Source organism: Homarus americanus, unplaced genomic scaffold (assembly GCF_018991925.1).
Source record: "Homarus americanus isolate GMGI-L3 unplaced genomic scaffold, GMGI_Hamer_2.0 scaffold52559, whole genome shotgun sequence".
NCBI classification, from domain to species: domain Eukaryota; kingdom Metazoa; phylum Arthropoda; class Malacostraca; order Decapoda; family Nephropidae; genus Homarus; species Homarus americanus.
Genome location: NW_024747268.1, coordinates 240001 through 251418, shown reverse-complemented (window position 1 = coordinate 251418; position 11418 = coordinate 240001).

Genomic DNA, 11418 nt, shown 5'->3' with positions numbered 1-11418 from the left:
GACCTGTGGTGTAATGGTCAGCATGCTCGCCTCGCAAGCGAGTGGACCCGGGTTCGATCCCTGGGCAGGGTGAAACTATGGGCAAGTTTTTTTTTACGCCATTTGCCTCTGTCTACCCAGCAGTAATTGGGAACCTGGATGTTAATCGATTTGCGAATCGTGTTCCGGGGTAATGGTTAGCCAGTGCAGTTGGTGAGTTGTCCGGTCTTTTCGGACTATCCTTGACACTGGGTCATGCAACTCGTTAATTTAGGGTGTGGTTGTTGTGTTGGCGACAGCTTCTACACCTTAAACAAATGCACGCCTAGGTGGCCCTTGGGCCGGCCGGCCATCATTGCTACACGAGGGGCAACCATTATTATTAACTTTCGTATTATATCATGAGCGTGTACAGTATGTTTAGGTGTTCGAGTGAATTTTAATGGCTAAAGTGTACAGTATATATATATATATATATATATATATATATATATATATATATATATATATATATATATATATATATATATATGTATATATATATATATATATATATATATATATATATATATATATATATATATATATATATATATATATCACACTCGTTACAGCACTGTTATACATTTCTACCCCGACACCTTTTATTCTCAGACAAGGGAGGGAGAGGAGAATGGTGGTTGTCATGGTGTCGCGTCGGGCAAGTGGGAGGAGAGGAGGAAAGTTCTATGACAGATCACCCCTCCCCCTCCTAAGCCTTCCTCCCTTCCCTCCTGTCTCCTCCCTCTACTCCAACTAATGTTTTTCCCCCTATCCCTCTCCCCTGCAGTCCTTCCCACCCCTCTTACCCCACCTTTCTCTCAATGCCTTCTCTTACATCCACCTGTCCCCCAATCCTCACCTCTTACTTCCACCTCCTCCTCAAATCCTCTCTTTTCACCTCCATCTCTCCCTCAAATCTTCCCCACCTCCCTCCTTTTGCTCCACCTTCCCCCAGAGTGGACGACACGAAGCTTGGCGGTGACGTCAGTGTGTTGACAATGCGGCGGTGCTGTAGGTAAATTCTCCCACCTTAAAAGTTGTCTTAGTAGGTTAAGTTAGGTTAGGTTAGGTTAGGTTAGGTTAGGTTAGGTTAGGTTAGGTTAGGTTAGGTTTGGTTTGGTTAGGTTAGGTTAGGTTAGGTTAGGTTTGGTTTGGTTTGTGTTAATGGTTTTTAAGTCAACAACGGGTGATTTTTAAGTCAACAACGGGTGATTTTTAAGTCAACAACGGGTGATTTTTAAGTCAACAACGGGTGATTTTTAAGTCAACAACGGGTGATTTTTAAGTCAACAACGAGTGATCTTTAAGTCAACAACGGGTGATTTTTAAGTCAACAACGGGTGATTTTTAAGTCAACAACGGGTGATTTTTAAGTAAACAACGGGTGATTTTTAAGTCAACAACGGGTGATTTTTAATCCAACAACGGGTGATTTTTTTAATCCAACAACGGGTGATTTTTAAGTCAACGGGTGATTTTTATGTCAACAACAGGTAATTTTTAAGTCAACAACGGGTGATTTTTAAGTCAACAACGGGAGATTTTTAAGCCAACAACGGGTGATTTTTAAGTCAACAACGGGTGATTTTTAATCTAACGGGTGATTTTTAAGTCAACAACGGGAGATTTTTAAGCCAACAACGGGTGATTTTTAATCCAACAACGGGAGATTTTTAAGCCAACAACGGGTGATTTTTAAGCCAACAACGGGTGATTTTTAAGTCAACAACGGGAGATTTTTAAGCCAACAACGGGTGATTTTTAAGTCAACTACCGGTGATTTTTAAGTCATTCCCTTGAGCACGACGATTTAACCCTGTGCTAACGATGACCCATTTCCTGGAGTAAGGTGATAGTCCGCTGAAAGGATTGAGTCATCGTACTAGAAGGGTTAAGTTTATTTGCTTTTATTTATTTATTTTTATTTTGTATTTTTTATTAATTTTTATTTTTTGATATTTACTTATAATTATTATTATTTTTACCCATTTTTATTTATTTAAATTAATTAACTTAGTTTTTACTTATTTTTATTTTATTTATTGTGACGTCATTGTTCTGTATATATGACGTCATTGTTCTCTATATACTGTGTGTGCCCTATATACTGGGGTAGTAAAGTCCTGATATAAGATATAGTTAATAATCCTCGTATATTATCACTTCCCCTCCCCCACACACACCCACACCCACAATGTCACTTCCCCCCCACACACACCCACACCCACAATGTCACTTGTCACTTCACCACCCCCCACACACACACTCACACGCCAGTCACCCCACACAACACCAGCCTCTTCGACATCTGAATTAGAAGGATCAGTCTTGAATTTCCTCGAGTCTAATATTACACACACAGGTAGCGCTATGATGAAAAAGAACTTAATTCATAGGTATCCAACTATCAGGTAGAGAGTAGAGTAAAAAAATATATATATATAATTAATTCGGATGTTCTGGTCTTCCGTGTGTCAAAGGACGCCGCGAGATTCCTGAAACGCCGGAATCACAGCCGAGGATGGAAGGAAAGAGAGAGAGAGAGAGAGAGAGAGAGAGAGAGAGAGAGAGTAAAAAATAATGAAAGGAAGGGAAAATATATGTAATCTCCGGCGATCAAGCAAATGCCTGGTCAGCTGTCTTCTCTTAAGCTTCCTTGATCCGGGATTTTGTGTTGGTGATGCCTGCTGCTGGAAAGTCGTCACTCCTATCCAGTCGTGACGGAGAATGAGACCTTAAGACACCCGTTGATGATAAGCACCGTCTTCACCACCCCCTCTCCCTCCTCCCTCCTCCCTCCGCGTTATGCTAGTACCACAACCACCATCACCATATCCTCCTCACTACCACTCACACTCACCACCACCACCACCACCACCTCTTCCCCTCACCACCACCACCATCTCCTCCTCCTCCTCCTCCTCTACCAACTTCTGCCGTTGAATCGATATGAGGTTTGACAACTGTGCAGGTGGACAGTAAATCTTCAGGTGTGAGCGGTGAGGTGTCTGTGAGACTGTCTGTCCGTATCTATGGCTATCTGTATATATGTATATCTATGTTTTTAACTGCCTTTGTGTGTGTGTGTGTGTGTGTGTGTGTGTGTGTGTGTGTAGGAGCGATGTATGATAGACGGGAACATTGTACAGTATGTGTGGGAGTTTGCATGTGCCTTTGACTTTATTTCGTATAATAAGTAGCCTATATACAGTATGAATAATATATGTATATAATAATTAAGTCAAGCTACAGTTATTGTCAAGTCTCCATTGCATGTCAGGTACAACAGGCAGCTTTAAAGTTGTCGTCCTTAATCAGTCTATCCTCTCACAAATGGTTGCCGCAAGTGAGTCTCTCCTCTCACAAAAGGTTGCCGCAAGTAAATCTATCTATCCACAAAAGGTTGCTGTAAGTAAGCCTATCCACCCTCAAGAGGTTACCGCAAGTGAGTCTGCCCACCGACAAGAGATTGCCGCAAGTCAGTATCTGTCCACAAAAGGTTGCCGCAAGTGAGTTTCAACAGGAAGTTCCGCAAGTGAGTCTGTCTATCCAGGTTGCCGCAAGTAAGTTTCAACAGGAAGTTCCGCAAGTGAGTCTGTCTATCCACAAGAGGTTGCAAGTGTTTCAACAGGAAGTTCCGCAAGTGAGTCTGTCTATCCACAAGAGGGCAAGTGAGCTTCTGCAAGTGAGTCTGTTCATGTTCGTTTCAACCTTAATCAGCTGCTATCCTCTATCCACAAGAAAGTGAGTTTGTTCCGCAAGTGAGTCTGTGAGTCTCAACAGGAAGTTCCCTCTCCACAAGAAAGGTTAACAGGAAGTTCCGCAAGTAAATCTATCTATCCACAAAAGGTTGCTGTAAGTAAGCCTATCCACCCTCAAGAGGTTACCGCAAGTGAGTCTGCCCACCGACAAGAGATTGCCGCAAGTCAGTATCTGTCCACAAAAGGTTGCCGCAAGTGAGTTTCAACAGGAAGTTCCGCAAGTGAGTCTGTCTATCCATAAGAGGTTGCCGCAAGTAAGTTTCAACAGGAAGTTCCGCAAGTGAGTCTGTCTATCCACAAGAGGTTGCCGCAAGTAAGTTTCAACAGGAAGTTCCGCAAGTGAGTCTGTCTATCCACAAGAGGTTACCGCAAATAAATCCACCTATCCATAAAAACAACAGCCACAAGAGATCGTTCCAAAGAGAAAATTAAGAAGCGGTCGTTCCCAAAAGGTTGATCTTAATAATTCGTTACCAAGATGTCGCTCCAATAAAAGGCTCCCAGAGAGGTCGTTTTCAAGAAGTCGCTTTAAAGAGGTCGTTCTCAAGAGGAGGTTCCCATGAAATTGTTTTCAAGATCTCATGCATAAGAGAGAGAGAGGGAGGTCGACCTCTAAATGTTCATCCCTAAAGAGGTTGCATATAGAGGTCGTTAACAAGAGGTCGCTCCCACCGTCCTCCCAACACTAAGGTCACCTGCCATCTTAGGCTCGGATGCGACACAATAACAAGCGTTATTATTAAAGAAGCCGATATCCGATTCGGCGGTGTCCAGTCCACTGTGATGTATACTTAAGTAGGGTCAGTCTGGTCTGTGTGTGTGTGTGTGTGTGTGTGTGTGTGTGTGTGTGTGTGTGTCTACTTTCATGCGTGGTTCTGTGTGTATGTGTGTGTGTGTGTGTGTGTGTGTGTGTGTGTGTGTGTGTGTGTGTGTGTGTGTGTGTGTGAAATCCGTAAAAAAATGAAAGTTTTAATCACGGCGAGGAAAAACAAGGCGATATGCACTAGTCTTCACACAAGAATCAATCGCCATCAACTGACCAAACAACAACAAACAAGAATAAATGATAAACATCTCCCCATTCTTTCGTGTTAAAATGTAAACAATCTTAAAAAAAATTAGGAAAGTAAATAATGAATAATTACTCTACAATACGTAACGAAGACAAGAGAATGTAATTATATATAGTATCGGTGCCTCAAAATCCTTGATAAATAGGATGGAGGATAGAGAAGTAAGGATGATAACAGGATGGAGAGTGATAGTAACAAAATTTTCTGAAGTTTGTTACAAGTCACTGAAGTCCAGTTGACTCTCTCTCTCTCTCTCTCTCTCTCTCTCTCTCTCTCTCTCTCTCTCTCTTTACAGTAACTTTCCAAGCATTCTTTCTCAGAGCTAACGTGATTTCGTTCCTCCGTTCATGTAATAAAATGTGTGTGTGTGTGTGTGTGTGTGAGATTTATTCAGGAATACAAGGCTACAGGAAGTCGGTGTTCCCTTGGTGACGTGGCTGACGTGTGTGTGTAGGGGTGATATGTATGTATGTGTGGGGTAGGGGACTGGGGGAGGGGGGGGAGGGGTGAGGGTGGTAGGTAAAAAGTCTCCCTCCACTGGAATGTGACGTGAGGGAACGCTGAGGCTCCCATCTTACCTCCTGTAGGTGAGCTGTAAGGAAAGGGATTCGATGCCTTGTTCTGTGTTTCAGTAAAATTTATTAACACCGCTACTTCCTTCTGTTTAATATTTAGGGAGCCTAGTATTTCTATCTCTCTCTCTCTAGACACACACACACACACACACACACACACATATTGATCACCTGAAGATTAGCCCCCTCCCAGATTTGCCACCCCAGCCTATACCCTCCGGCGTCCAGATAGCTTGACGTTATGTTAGAGCGTTTAGACATCAGGTGTAATAAGTCGGGGTATTTAATCTAAAGGCGATCCAAAAAATTATATTTCTTTTAGTCTTATGGATATAAATTTACGCATTTATTTTTGTAATGCGTATCTGGTTTGGGTTACGTCGAGTGTTCAGGGAATTGATGTTATTTTATCTCTGGTTGTCAAAGCAGTGGTAGCTGTTACTTCTTCTATGGTTTAAATCTACACTGAACACGTATAGAACACACACACACACACACATACACACACACACACATACACTGTTCACAAAAGCTGGTGTAAAATTAGTTAATCTCTGGTCACAGCTCTTCATGTTGGTAAGTGAGTTAGTACCTTTTGCTGGGCTCATGAGGCCATGTCCTCAGGTCACCAGGTTAATCAGGCAGTCTCTTTAGGTGTGTCTCAAGTGTGTTGTTCCCCGCCATGTTTGTACTCCTTGGCGTGGCGGAGGGCGTGTGTGACAGGCTGGGTACGAAGGACTTTGTGGGCGGCACACTATGGGTACGGTGAAGTGAGCGCACGATGTCTTGGGTGAGGGAGGTTAAGTGTATAGGTGTACGGTACAGTGTAAGGAATAAGTGTACGGTACAGTGTAAGGAGTATAAGTGTACGGTACAGTGTAAGGAGTAGGTGTACGGTACAGTGTAAGGAGTATAAGTGTACGGTACAGTGTAAGGAGTATAAGTGTACGGTACAGTGTAAGGCGTATAAGTGTACGGTACAGTGTAAGGAGTATAAGTGTACGGTACAGTGTAAGGAGTATAAGTGTACGGTACAGTGTAAGGAATAAGTGTACGGTACAGTGTAAGGAGTATAAGTGTACGGTACAGTGTAAGGAGTAGGTGTACGGTACAGTGTAAGGAGTATAAGTGTACGGTACAGTGTAAGGAGTATAAGTGTACGGTACAGTGTAAGGAGTAGGTGTACGGTACAGTGTAAGGAATAAGTGTACGGTACAGTGTAAGGAGTATAAGTGTACGGTACAGTGTAAGGCGTATGAGTGTACGGTTCAGTATGAATGAAAGACGATGAGACATGTGAATACGGTACAGTGTATAAGGTAAAATAAAATAAATACAAGATACCTATTCCATCAGTTATTCCTCGTCATTTCTCTAACTCGGACGATTCCCGATTTTTTCCGATACCAAGTTTGATTAATTTTTACGATTAATTCTTTTTTAAACAATACTCTTAATTACAACCTGATAATCACTGTTGTTCATAATAAGAATAGCGGATTCGTGGCGTCCTCCCAGCGTGCATGGTCGCAGGTAACGAACGATACACCTGGAGAAATATTATCCCAAGTCTCTCCCAACCCCTTCTTGTAGATCTGTGTCGCCATGTTGAAAGTACTGAACTAAATATAAATATGTACTTTAAAGATCCGGTATATATGCAACTACTGTATATACTTATCACGCTTAATAGTAAATAGCCATATTCGCCTAGTTAAACCTAAAACACAACTAGCGTTTTTACCAAATAGGGAAACCTTTTTGTTTTTATTTCTGTAGCTAAATGTAAATTAGTTTATATAATGTATGGTTAATTTTGTTATGTTTTATCTAATGCGTCATTTAACATCACAACAACCAGTCAAACTAAATTAGATTTGGTAATATTAACTTCTACATAATCGTTCTATGTACAGACGCATTTGAATTTCCTGGGAAAAAAATGCAATACAATATATATTATATACAAATTACTGTTGTTTAGTGTGTGTTTAAAGTACAGTATATCCATCAGATTAACTTAAACCTTTACAGTCAATGGGCTCTTGCTTTTAATTATTATCTGTATAACACCGTACAGAAACTCTTTCGTATCTTAACCAAACTTTGTTAAATTAGGTTATGTTATGGTATGTTAAGTCTGTTGTGATCATTATGGTAAGGTTCATATATTGTGTATAAACATGTATGGCGACCTGTGATGTACTGTAATGGTCAGCATACTCGTTCGGGTTAGATCCCCGGGCAGGGTGAAACTATGGGCAAGTTTCTTTACACCATTTGGCTCTGTCTACCCAGCAGTAATTAGGAACCTGGATGTAAATCGATTTACGGGTCGTGTTCCGGGGTTAGCCAGTGCAGTTCGCGAGTTGTCCGGTCTTCTCGGACTCTCCCTTGACACTGGGTCTTACAGCTCGTTATCTAAAGGTGTGGTTGCTGTTTTGGCGACAGCGTCTACACCTTAAACAAATTCACGCCTCGGTGGCCTTTGGGCTGGCCATCGCCTTACACAAGTGACGACCATTATTATTAGTAACATAAAATCTACTGAAATTACTGATATGTAACAATTACCCCAACATACATGACTGTATTATGTACTACCAACATGACATTATTCCAGCTCTCAATGGCTATTCTACTACATTGTCTCAAACGCTCTCCCTTACAGGAAGCTTTGACATGGACCAAGATGAAGATAGCGGCGAGAGGTGTACACACAATCAAAACCTATATTTACATTTATATGCTAAACAATATGACACAACGGACGAAGGATTTTGACAACCTTACCGAGATAACAAGACTCGCAGTGTTCATTTTGAAATTCATAGGACCCGTCCCTTAAAGATCATTTTTTAAGCGGGTCCTGCCAGGGTGATCCCGACGAAGGGGTGTGTTGAGGATGGGACCACCTGCGCCGTGATGACGTGTACTGCCTGAACCGTAAGTACTGACAGTAGCGCTTGTACCACTGTTACGTATGTGTGTGTGTGTGTGTGTGTATTTATGACCTAAGTTGGAATATATATACTGTAGATAAGTTAAACAGTTGTGAATTATGAGATCAAGTTACTCATGTGGGATTATATTTACGGGTCGCCGATATATTACATTGAAGTTAATTAGTTTTTAGATTGATATTTAATTAGCATTACGTTAAAGGTAGTTATTAAATTAATAGAGTTATAACATTTAACTTATATTACTTTTACAACAATTATTCCGTTTAAAATTAATTCATATTACAATCAAGGAAATTACCTGATAATTTGTACTACGCTTAAGATACGTTATCACAATTGATTTATATCGCATTAAAGGGGATACAAACCCTTCCTATGGGTGATGGACTAAAGGGACGTCTTTATCTTATCCTGGTTGTTTGAGTTCCTCCAGTTGACTCCGTAAAGTGTGTGTGTGCGTGTGTTCCCATTCGATGACACACACACACACACACACACACACACACACACACACACACACACACACACACACACACACACACACACACACACACTTCTCTTTGTGTATGGACCTGTTTGTGTACGTATGTATGTTTAGTTGTACATTGTGTGTTTGTTAGTGACTGTAAATATTTGTGTCTATGATAAATAATAAACAAACTGATACAGTCTGACACAAATTAAATATCAATCATCCATAAAAATATACATAATGGATACAAATATCAGTCATACATAAATATATACATAATGTATCTATAAAGTTAACCTCTTTTATGTACCTGTAGTTCTGTACCGATACTAATGATATAAAAGAATTACCTGTATACAAAGCATTTACCTAATTGTTTGTCTTATCAAGTCTTTAAGTTCCCGAGGTATACATTCTTGGCAGAGGTCTTGTTTTCTTCGTATTCATAACACTTAAATCGTATTTTTTACTTAATAATTGAGAAAAAGTTATGATGTCTCTTTTGCGTTTCTGGTGATTTTTTTTACAAGTCTGGTGATCTTTTTACGTTTCTGGTGATTTTGTTTACGTTTCTGGTGATTTTTGTTTTACAAGTCTGGTGATTTTTTTTTTTTCGTTTCTGGTGATTTTTTTACTTCTCTGATGATTTTTTCGTTTTAGTGATTTATTTTGCGTTTCTGGTGCTTTTAACATTACTGGTGCTTTTTTAACGTGTGATTGAACTAGTCTAGTAAATAACCTTCAAACCCACTGTGATTTACATGGAATAAGAAATAAACAAAGAATTATATCACTTTATTCCATATATTGTATAATTTTTTTTCAGTGTCCTCCCTTAAATTCCAGATTATAGGCCTATTGATGTATATATTTCACACGTATAAATATAATAAGATAAGATTAAGATAAAAGGAGTTTAATGAAGGGTGAGAAAAAATAGTGAAGAGGGATTAAGGAAGATAAAGGAAGATAATTATTAAAAGTATAAGAAGGAAAACAGAGAGCAGGGTAAAAATTTGTATAGGAAAGAATAAGGATAATAAAGATGGAATTGAAGAAGAAAAAAAAATATGTTGAGTCTTAACTGTTGGGTTATTTCTTTCTGCTTTAGAGTGTGTGTTAACGGGAGAAGAATAAGGAGAAGGATAATCAAGAAGAGAGAGAGAGAGGGAGGAGGAGGGAAAGAGAGAGAGAGAAAGAGAGAGAGAGAGACTTCTAAAAAAAAATACGGATGTTATCATGGGTAAACTCCAAGCCAAGTTTGTCTTATGGGGAATGTTCATCGTCTCACATTCTTTTACTACTGCGAATCTTGCTCTTGCTTTGAAGTGTAGGAGGGAGATAAAAGAAGGAGGAGGAGAAAAGAGAGTAAAAGAGGGAACAGGGCTGCAATACGGACTTGTGAAAAAGAAATGAAAGAGCCATAACTACTGGCGTCTTTCTTGTGCTTTGAAGTGCGTGCCAGCGCCATGTGACTGTGAGCAGCCTCCACTACGCGGCTTCCAGGATGTAAAGACCGCCGCGGTCGCCATAAAACTTAGGGATGGACGCTCTTAAAGGCGCCCTGGTGACCTCTTTAACCGGAGGACTCCTCGACAACTGCGGATGGACGCTTTCATGTCGGCCACCTCCGCCTCTGTAACTGGAGGACGCAAGAGTCGAGGGGAGATGGGCGGGGAGCGACAGATTCTTGGTGACTCCTACGTTTATTTTTCCTACAACGGATAAAGTGAGAAAGAATCTAACCGACTCACATAAATATTGACTCAAACCTAAATGGCATCAAAATTAAACTGATATTGTTTCATATCTACTGGAGGTATGTTCTTTCATCCCTAGATAACTAACATACAAAGCTTGGCGAGTCCATATATATACCTTGGCGTCTACAATAGATATAGAATTCACATCTATATGAAATACGTTTACAACATCCCTTTCGTTCACCGCATGATACCTGAATGACTAGTAATGTTATCTGTACTACGAAGACTCCCACGTGATCACCGTTATCAGGAGACACATACAGACCAAGGAAGAAATGCCCAAAGACCTTTACGGTAACTACTGGCTGTTTAGTCGACCGCCTTGTTTAGATGAGAGGAGCATTACAACATGAAGGTGGGTGAGGAGGCCTGAGAGTGCTCATTAAGCCAAATATCTACAGGAAATTTATGCATAAACTCATAAAATTCGTCATGTATGGGGCTGTGAGGCTGACGAGGGGGGTGAGTGAAGTAGCTCTTTTAGAAGCAAAGATGCGGCCATGTTAGAGGACTCGAAGTCTGTGCTGCATTAAAGATCTTCACACTGTTATAATACTCCTAATTACTTTTTAATCAGCTGACATTATGATATGAAAGGTAATAAATACTGCACCTTCATAGTGATTACAGCATAAGATGTAATGTATTTCCGTACACAAACTCTTGTGTAGACAAAAAGACAATTGCATTATACAGTATATAATTATGATCTAAAAAAAACGGAATTATCCAATAGCGCATATTTCAATACAATTTGTGAAAATTCTAACTATAGTACTTTAGA